At 30.9% G+C, this 11,208-nt stretch overlaps 1 long non-coding RNA gene across 1 annotated transcript; it reads right to left on the minus strand.

The window, feature by feature from the left end:
- Window positions 1-8,771: 8,771 nt before the first annotated feature.
- Window positions 8,772-10,316, minus strand: LOC122521127. Its single transcript, XR_006304666.1, has 4 exons — window positions 9,969-10,316; window positions 9,637-9,884; window positions 9,272-9,328; window positions 8,772-9,165 (listed from the first exon to the last, which is right to left on the minus strand). It is a non-coding gene; the product is annotated as an uncharacterized LOC122521127 (long non-coding RNA).
- Between the last annotated feature and the right edge of the window lie 892 nt (window positions 10,317-11,208).

The raw sequence follows: 11,208 nt of genomic DNA on the forward strand, positions 1-11,208 counted from the left end.
AAAGCAAGTATAGAATACTGTAAGTTATCTTTTTCAGAATTAACCAGTTTGAAGGTTTATTACAACAACAAAATTCACAAAATTCCTGTAACGCTGTATGGAAAACAGTATTGAAAACCATAGAATTTAGATCACATATAATGTCTATGGTACTCGACTATGAATAAACTAACAGCTCTTATCCTAACAGCATGACAAACTGCAAAACTACCATTGAAAAGAAACATAACAAATTTTGTATATTCTTACCTTATTTTATCGAACGAGTTATATTCGATGTTTTATCTATCCATATAATAATGCAAACAAATTCATCGAATGGGACTGATAAATATTTCGTTTTTTCCCTTCTATTTCCTAATAATTCATAATACAAAACGGAAGACGCTAATTTAAATATCGGCATGACATTCATACCCACATTCTTGCCATTTAAAGGAATGTCTTTATTACATAACTCGTCGTGAAATGTCGGGTGCTCTTGCGTGCCTTTGTATGTGTCTACCGATTATTAGGTTATAATATTAATCGCTAATAGTGAGAAATTATTAGTACGAGTTCATTAAATCTTCTTCAATAGTTTCCAGTTTCTTCCTACAAATATTTTCTTTCTTCATTGCTTCCAGCAAATCTTGATAAACAAAATTTGTTAGAAACGTCAAAAGTCAAATTTGATCTCTTTATTTTTAAAACAATTAATTAGATTGATTAAAAATAATTCTATTCTGTGTTTTAAATTACAGGTTTAAAAATTTATATTGTGTTTAAATGTTAAATAATTTTTTAATAATAAACGTTGAGTTTTTCTGCAACCTCTTGAATTGTTTTACATGGGTTCGTTTCAAAAATCATTATTTTCAACAATTAAAGGATGCCCGCGATCCTTCACATCTCTTTGGTTTTCGTTTCTATAAAAATCTTTTGGGATACCAATATTTGAGAAAACTATTGGGAACCAATATATAATAGTATGTTTATTAATTATTTTTGTATCAAAAATATAATCTATATTTTCAAAAATTTTTCGCTGCTTTATGTTTTAATTTAAATTCATAAAATAAAATCGTGGAAATTTTATTTTTTTAAATGTTTTATTAAAGGATTTTTATTGGACAATACTGAACAATGAATAAAATAATATAAATAAAAATAAGGAAGAACGTCCACACATTTTTTTAATAAGCGAGGAAACTCATGTTGCTTTTTTTTATGTCTTCTTTTATTAAAAACTATTTTTTCACCGATTATCTCGCTATTTGGACTACTAAAGCAATTGAGCGAGCCCGAAAATGTCGTTCGCAAGGATATCTGAATATTTTAAGTTAAGTCAAGCATCGGTAAGGGAAAACGATTGGATGGTTTTAATTTTGTATCAACTATTTAAGAGAACTTTTCGCTTTTTTATTCTACCTAAATGCATCAAGTTCCATTTCTTTTCTTTTTTACTTTTTATGTAGAATAATTATTAAACTTTGAATTGTCCGAATTCCCCCAAGAATTTCAAAATGCGAATCATATTTTAATTTATAATAATTTTTTTCTAGAATGTTTTTGTTTTCTATCTTCTGATAATAAGTCGAAAATTATGATATTTCTGTTTTACTCAGTGTACATTAATTAACATCCATCCTCTTCCTTTCATTTTTGTTCCTTTTTCCTTCGAAGCATTTCGATGCTTCTTCTTCTTCTTTTTACCTCTCATAAAATATTAATTAATTATACTCTTCTTTCTTGATCAAGAAAAGTGTACTTACATTATGTTATATTATAAAAATTTCCCGGAGGATAACGCTATGCTGGAGAAAAAATGCTGATGCATGAGATTTAAAGTGGAAATGGTTCGATTTTGTCTCAGAGAAAAAATATTTCTTGATACCAAATACTCCGAGCGCACAATCGTAGATATCCATCTATGATTACAAAACGGTTTCAACTGATCTCGATTTTTGTAATATTATATCATTGAAATAAAGACGAATGAAGTTTCAAGAAGGAATCTAAAGATGATAATATAAAAAAAGGAGGCATGTATCGAGGAATAATCGTACTTAACAATCGTTAAACTATTTTCAAAAAAAATATATATATATACAAAGAGAAAGAAAAGTTGATAGACAAACAGACTGACAGATGTAACGTTTAGTGCAAGAATAAACAGGAATAGCAATTACAATCCGAAATGGAATTCAGTACAGAGTGTTTATCTTTCGAGATAACAATACCATCGAGAGAAGTATACCCATCTATCTACAGACATCTTCTGCTTCTCTTTCTCTTCTCTTCTCTCTCTCTTTCCCTCTCTTTCTCTCTTGTTCCTTTTATGTCTGTTCTTGTTTCTCGATGTTATGAAAGCATAGGACAAATTATCGTGGACGCACCTAACGTTCTCATTCAAAATGTTCGCTCTATTGCATTATCTCCGTCGTCACACTACACTAGCGAACGAAGACAGATCTGGTGATTGAAAGTGATTGTCGTTAACCTGATTTAGTTGATGCGAATTGACGGCTTCCCTACAGCCGTTCATTCTGGACAACACGTAATTTTATAGATGATCCAATGGAAGGATCATCTTTGCTTATCGATTGACAACAAGTTTGGATTTGAAGGCTTGTCGTGATGTTATGCAAGCTATATGAAAATGAGACGGAGTATAAGCATCGATACTAAAAAGCAAAATAAACATAAAATATGCATATACATATATTTACAGGATGTCCCAAGAATTGTTTTACTAAACTGTAAAATTATGCATTTTTTTGATAACTATTTGAAGTGGTGGCATCGTGAGTTCATCTTTTTTTTTAACTATACTTTAATATAAGATTCATATTTTCAAATAAAAACCAAAATATTGTAATTAAAATAATATTGATTTTTTGTTTTGTTTTTCTTTACCGAATAAAGCGATTTTTGGGACGCCCTGGATGTATATCAATTTTCAAATTAGTAGATACATGCATACATATATTTCGTTTTTCCTACTCATATTACGTCACGAGTTTCTATATTCTGGAATGTTCTAGGTAGGAAAACGAAAAATATACATATCGATGGGTAGTATCTTTCGTCTTTCATGGTTTTCGTTGCGGATATCAAAATATGTACACATAGAATATACACATATATATACACATAGGAATTATATACCGATAGGTTATGGCGAATCAATATTGACAGGTGATTGAAGTGTAATTAGTTTTGCGGACGTGTAGAGAGCGAATATCAATTATGGCGTATCCGTTGATAACGTGTTTATTAAAACTTCTAATTTCGCGACTCTGTCTTTACCGACCATTCGATAATATTTCAATTCTATATATCCTATTCGGTCAAAAAACACGAAAAAAAAAAGAAAACAAGTAATCATTTTTAGATGGAGTATCTACCGATACAGAAAAGCATCTTTTATTTAAATTTTTTTGGATCGAGTTCAAGCGTTTCTTAATTGGTAATTGGAAATTCTTAATTAGAAATGAATCAGATCGACACACAAGCAAATTCATTTATTTGTTCGAAATTAAATAAATCAGAATTTATTCACACATGACCCGTAAAAATTAGCTCGTTAATTTTAATTATTTCTTTCAATACTTGCTTTTTTTTCGATGCATGTATATATCTTATAAATTATTTTTATTGTTTTTTTTTCTGTTATCTATCGAGATAGTTAGTGAATAACGAAGTTCCCTATGTTGGACAAATAATTCGAAATTCATGGAGAAGTTGATTTTGACATTTATGTAAATGTACGTAACTGGCGATGTTATATGTATGATGATAAGAAAACTTCTTTCTCTCCCTCTCTCTATCTATCTCTCTATTTTATAACAAAATTATTAGAATGAGCAAAATGAGAGGAAAGCACGAAACCACAAAGCTTATACACGAGCTATGCATATATGCATACATACATATAACAATGGAAAATCAATACTTATCTAACCTACGTTTATCATTAACGCAAAATAGCTTCTATAAAGCTTTGGACAGTCCAGAGTCCATTAGTATCATCTAGGAAAGCTATTGAAAGGATAATCTTGCGTTACCAGTGCATTATTTAATTAATATTATTTACATATGCACATTTTGTACATGTTCGACCATTCGAACTCCCCGACTTCCATTTTATTTTCTCGTTTCATTGAAAGCAATTGCATAATAACATTTGCCAATAAATCATGAAATCGTAAAATGAAAAGCATCTCTCGAATATACAGAAATTCACTGGGTTTATAATCGTTGAAATAAAGAAACAAGAAATAGAGAGAGAGGGAGAGAGAGAGAAAAAAAAAGAAAAATACTCGCAATTAGATTTTCCAGTATGAATTAAATGTATATACGACGTGGCTAATATCAAACGTTCATAATCTCGAATTACAAAGATTTACATATGTAGATCGTTCAAAGAACGTAATTGAAATAGTTTTCAACGTAACAACGCTTTATGTCTCATCGTTTATTCTACATGGAAAACCGATAGGTTCTTCAATATTCGATTAATTATTCAGTTAATTCGGTCCGGCACGCGATCTATAAACGCTCATGCGACTATTTCTCCGTGGTATAGTTGATTAGCCAAATAGCATTATTAATGCTTTACCTAGCATCGACGTGAAACGACGAAATTATTAATGATGCGGACCATTAATGTTCCGCAAATAATTACGTCGAGTGACCGGCGGAGTTACGGCGGAATTTCGATTGTCCTAAACAGCCAGATTCGTTTTCTTCGTGGCGACGTTTTATAATCCGTCTTCATAATTTATTAAAAATCTATAGAAAAGGAGTAGGAAAATAATACTGAAAGAAATATAGAATCGATTGATTTGATAGTTAATTAATTAATTTTTATACCATTGAAAGCTTGAAATTGCCTAATTTTTTATTACTTCTGGAGTATGATTTATCAACTAGCAGAGATACTTTGCGTGGCGGAAAATTCTTGTAAGTACGTATTACATATAAATATGTATATATTATGTATAAATATACAAATACGTTCAGTCTCGATCTGAATCGCCACTTTGATGCACGCTAATTTCCTTCATTTTAAATGACTTAGTTAGCCAGTTAACGCTTGTCTATTTACCGACTCGTTATCCTGACCATCGAATGCAATCATAATTTCATTGGCTCATTTGAACGTGGTAGAATCACTAATTCGACCACTTTCAACGCTGTTACCTAATGACTTTAATCTCTCGCTTCTCTAATCCGTTTACACACATGTGGATCTACTATGGAAATTGTTTGAACACGAAGATGACGACAATTCATTGAGTTTTTGAAGAAAACAATGTATATCTTGAGGAAGAGTTCGTTACATCGAAATCAGAGCTAACCAATAAAAATATATGACTTGAAGAGACTCTGAATACTTCGTAGCCAAATCTAAAGAATATTTCAATATCTAGTTACATGTGTAAACAGACTAGTCATTTGATATCTTTTTAGCAAGAATGAATATTTTCTTCTGTTAAATATATAAATTGTTAATAAAGTCATAGGTATTTTTCACAGTTTTCAATCTAATGCATATCTTAAAAAGCTACAATTTGTTTTCAAAATTCTGTAGTATATTTTAATGATTCAAGAGAACATAAGGCATATCAATCAATATTACGTTAATTAAAATATTGGTAAATACATAGAAGTATGTAACCCTTGAAAATTTGATCGAAAAATCGGATATTCTATCTGACAATGAAGCAATATTCTAAAAATTCTAAACAATTAATAAATATAATAAAGTCACTAACTCATGTAATCTCTTTATTTCCATATTCTTCATCGATGTGAAATATAATGTAGCTTGTTCTCGATTGCAATCATTCTTTGTGGAGACAGTATTTTATTATCGAAAATACATTTCACGATAATCTAACTTTGTCGAGGACAATTCCGCTTGAGATAATAAACGCAGAGAGAAGATGAAAATGAGAAAGAGATAGAAATAGAGAGAAAAAAAGAGAGAGAGTGATTTCGAACGCATTTGCGAGACTCTTCGGATAAGGTAGTGGCATAGCAGCATCAGATAAATCAAGAGCAGAGGTTGCCAGGAAACATGTAGAACGTGTAGGTTTCATTGTCCTACTTGTCACGTTTATATAAATACGCATATGGCTCTCGTATACTCGTATCGTTATATTGGTATTAGTACGTGTTAGTCGACTGATACGTAAGTACATACATACGTAAATGTATATAGTATCTACAGCTACATATGCACGAATAGTAACAGAGGAGAGAGAGAGAGAGAGAGAGAGAGAGAGGAATGCTTTCCTGCCGTACATACTCTCAGCTCGTCTAGCCAGATCTCCAAACTAATTTATACTCTACTGCATTAATATGCGGATTATTCTATGAGCGCGACGTCCTCGGAACACGCACAATTCTATCTTCAATGTGTATACATGCATATACATATGTATAAATATGTGTACATACGAATGAAACACGCGTACTAATAAGAGGTGTTATCAGCGTTATGTTATTCTTGCCTTGAAGAATAATTACTCGTTTTATGCATGTTTAATGGACCTTTACAAATATCGATACCATCCCAACTAGTGACAAATTTCGAACACCATGCACTCCTACACTATCTATTCGAACTAACGAGCAAGAAAGATTTCAATGTTCTTTAAATCTCCTCTTTCTGAATTACCATTAACTACATTTTATTTTAACCTTTCTTACCCAAATTTCATGGTTTCGTGTTTCGATTTTTATGCGTAGTCATAGAAATGAACGGAGAAATCCTGCACGTTTCTATTTAATATTTATTATGTAAAATGTTATTACGATTTAAATTACATAGGGTTCGTAGATCGTTTTTTTTTTATCAAAATTGGGGGTAGATTTTAGAAGAGAAACTTCTTTTGGGAAGGTATCGAAAATTTTTAAGCGAGTGAAAGGATTTGAGGGGAGCACGTTATTTGAGAGGTAGAGGAGAAACGGGGAAATATCGATCCGTTAAAACTTGCGGGAGACGGAAGTAGAGATACGAGACAGCCGCACAGCGGGACAAACAATTTAAAGCGTGACATGAAAAGTGCAACAATGTCATTGTTAAGAATGATGGAAAAAATGTTTTTCTAGCACAATAACAGAGAGTAAGAGAATAAAATTATAAAAGTTTGTGATTATATATATTAAATAAAATTATATGTATTAACCCTCTATGAGCCAAATTTTTGTTTTAAATATAAAAATATTTATGGAACGCGACGAAAATCAACAATTAGAAATATACATATATGCAGATGGAAAGAAAATTTTCCGATTTAAACAATTTTATTACAATAAATCCTCTGTGTTACTTTCAGATAATAACGGTCTATAATATTTGAACTTTTGTATATAAAAATTTATTAATATTATTGATTGTTATTGACATACAAATTCAAAACTATTATATACATAATTTTTTATTCAGTAAACACCGACAGAAGCACAAATAATATATATTGGAACAAATGGTTTCGCTTGCTTCTACTGCAGATAGCTTGCACAGCATTTATTTTGTTATTTGAGATTGATAATACTAGCAACCGTCATGAATATTGGTATTAGTTGTTTCGGAGACCTTATAGAATTAAGATGTATACGCTATCTCATTAAAAAAGCTAAAATTATTTGGTAAAATGTAGAAAAATTAGCATGTTACCTGAAAGTAACACGGGCCCATAGAGGGTTAAATAAAATTACATACTTTTGTAATTTTATTTTATGCTTGTTAATATTATTAACTATTAAATTAAATAACTATTATCAGAAAAAGATCAAATATAGATCAGGGTTGTAGACCTGAAACAAATACTAGTAAACATTAAACATTTTAAACTCCGCCTGCATGATCGCTGGGCGGATCGAGATCAGCGATCATGTTGCCGGTCCTAAGCCCGGGAAAAGGAGGAAAGTTGTTGGATCAGGTTAGCCCCCTACCCAACGTAAAAAAAAAAATTGCGGCTCATAGAAACGACACTCTGCCTCGGAATAAATAAAAAAAAAAGAATGGAACGAACATATTAGCAGAATGGACAACAGAAGAATCGTCAGAATTGCATGGGATAAGTCACCGATTGGCCGCAGAAGTACGGGGCGCCCACAAAAAAGATGGTGCGACAATTTAACAGTGCAATAGGCAGAAAAACGTCGTTACGAAACAGGCAACTTGCCTAAACTAAAGAATGAAGAAGAAGAATTAAACATTTTATTAATAAAAAATGTATAAAATTTTTGATAAATTCATTATTATATATATGATATAATAATGACTTTTAATATCTTTTGATATATCCTTTCAAAGCCTCAAATGATTTCTTTCATTAAACTGGCTTTTCTAGTTAAAGAACTGGGCTTTGAGCCATCATTTAATTGCTAAAATCTATCCGTCACGAATGGATTTGTCTTCTTGCTTATTTATTTATAATATCAAAGTAACGATATATCGAAATAAATCACGATTAGATAAGCTAAGTACGAAACAATGCATATAAGAAAATATTTCATGCTTTATTGGACGAAATTGAGTAAATTAATGCTCGATTTCACCACTACTAACGCGAGCAAAACAAGAAGTGTAAAAGGAAGTGCATTAATTAATTGGACTGTTAATTAAATAAATTTAATCGATGAGACAAGAAGATCTATCACGAACTAATAAAATAAACAATAAAATATATAATTTTCATGAGTAATTCCAAAGAAAGAATTACTTATGTGCTCGTCAATAATTTATTGAAATAATTACAACCAGTAGCTTGTAACGATTAGGACTTTTCATTCTTAGCATAATTAAGCACCGTAGGGACTTTAAATTTTTTGACTCACTACTTGCTAACCGTTATATTACATATAAGACGCATTTTAAAATTAAAATGATGCATATATGAAATATGAACAGTTAGCTTTAAAAGTTCTGCGATGTCACCAAAATACTCCTACTTCGTAGCAAGTATTGCAGTCTGACAATCGTAGAGTTCTTTGATTTGCTATTGAAGAAGATCCATCGAAGATTCGTCGGAATCCATCGAAGATCCATCGAAGATTAATGGAAGATCCAACGAAGATCCAACGAAGATCAATCGAAGATCCAATGAAGATCCATCGAAGATTTCATTCCACATCTTTGAAAAGGAAGAAAATCCGTCGTTATATCTGTAACATAAAATAGAACAAAACGATAAAATATCTGTAATATGATCAAAAATCATATCAAATAAAATCAAAGTATTGTTCAATTGTAATAAAAATAAGTACTTACAATATATTCCAATGGGATGCTGCTCATTTGCACCATAGTGATGCATCTCGCGTGAATCTAATAATGCGGTATAAACGAAAATAAGAAATTAGTGATGAGAGTTTCTTATTACGAAATCGAAATTTGATTATACGGCAAACAACATTGACTATAATTCGAGTTTGATTTCAATTGAAACAAACAAATTTCACACTTTATTTTTATCTCGAAACGCGGTAAATTTTAAATCTTCACTGATGCACTGACTCTAATATGCGAACAGTCTGTGCGACTGTTTAAAGATAAAAATACTATTTTGATTGAACAAACTCTAATACAATTACTACTTTGTTCACAGTTAATTTAATATGAAAAATTTCTCATACGTTGTTTTGGATTGGATGTGTTGTTTCCATGTCAGCCTTTTATCCAGAATCATACTTAAATATGTGACCAAATATTTGGTTGGTATAACTGCTCCATTTATGATCATTGGAGGACATGTGCGCTTACGCAGTGTGAAGGTTATATGCGCTGATTTACTTTCGTTGATATTTATACGCCATTTCTGGTATCAATTTTTTATTATTTGCATATGACGTAGCGTAGTCCAACGCTAACAGGGCTGTATCGTCTGCAAATGTAGCCGTGGTTACTTTGTCTGAGGTGGGTAAGTCTGCCGTGTAGATTGCATACAATAAGGGTCCAAAAAAACTACCTTATGGAATACTGGATAAAATTAGATAGGTTATGGTCAATTGACTTTGATATTTCGCTATAAATTTTCTGTCGTTGATGCACGATTTAAGGATCAGGTAAAAAGGATATGACAGTGTTTTTTTAAACTTATATAACAGTCCGGTGTGCCAGACTTTATCAAAAGCTTGCTTTATATCCAGGAATACTGTTAATTAGTATTTTTTTGTTCAAAATCTTGTGACAGCTAGATTAGACGTGTCTTCGTGTGGTGGTTTCCTTGGCTTGTGAATAAAGGTAATAACAGCTACTTTCCAGGAAGTTGGATAGTAACCTAGGTCAGGAGTCGGCAACCTTTTGAGTCGGAAGAGCCAAAAATTACAATTTATGAAATTTCAAAGTTTTTAAAGAGCCACAAAATTTTTTCTTGCCAACAATAAATAGTATTCGCATAAATAAAGCTTTTTTATAAAAAAAAATAATCTATTTATTCATAAGAAAAAATATCTATTTATTCATATATAAGTAGTGTTTTTCACAATAAATTAAATAATATATATATATATATATATATAACGTCGTTACGAAACAGGCAACTTGCCTAAACTAAAGAATGAAGAAGAAGAAGAAGAAGATATATATATATATATAACTACTACTTACTTACTATATATATACTATATATTACTTATATTACTATATATATTATATACTACTTAAAAAGTAGAAAATCCAGGTATATATATGTAAGAATTTATGTATAATGGTGATATATATTTAATGATAATAATAAAGTAGTATTTGTGAATAAATACTTAACAAGGTATAATGTTTTTACGAGATAGAATAGTAAGTATCTATAATCTAATAATCTAATAATCTAATAATAAGTGTAACTCCCCACGTCCCGAAATCAACCGCAAGGAACACCCGAATCCGACTCGTCGTCGCCTATCGTAATCCTAGTCCAGTCAACGGGACTGGAAAACTGAGCAGTTTTCCTCGATCTCAGGAAAGAAGGTGAAAACTTGATATAAGGGTAAATAGACGACGCTGAATCGAATGGTGCTAATTTTTTTGATCTGAGTGGTGCCGTTTTTGAGAAAAAGGGTAAAAAAGGATAAAAATTGGTAAAAAATGGCTTTATCTTAGAATCTAGGCATTTAATCGAAAAACGTTTCAAACAAAAGTTGTAGAGAATTAAAATATACATAAAAATGTTCTATGAGTTATCTTCGTATTTTCAAAAATAAGCGAATAAA

The sequence above is a fragment of the Polistes fuscatus genome, unplaced genomic scaffold, assembly GCF_010416935.1.
Source record: "Polistes fuscatus isolate 324 unplaced genomic scaffold, CU_Pfus_HIC Scaffold4, whole genome shotgun sequence".
NCBI classification, from domain to species: Eukaryota; Metazoa; Arthropoda; class Insecta; order Hymenoptera; family Vespidae; genus Polistes; species Polistes fuscatus.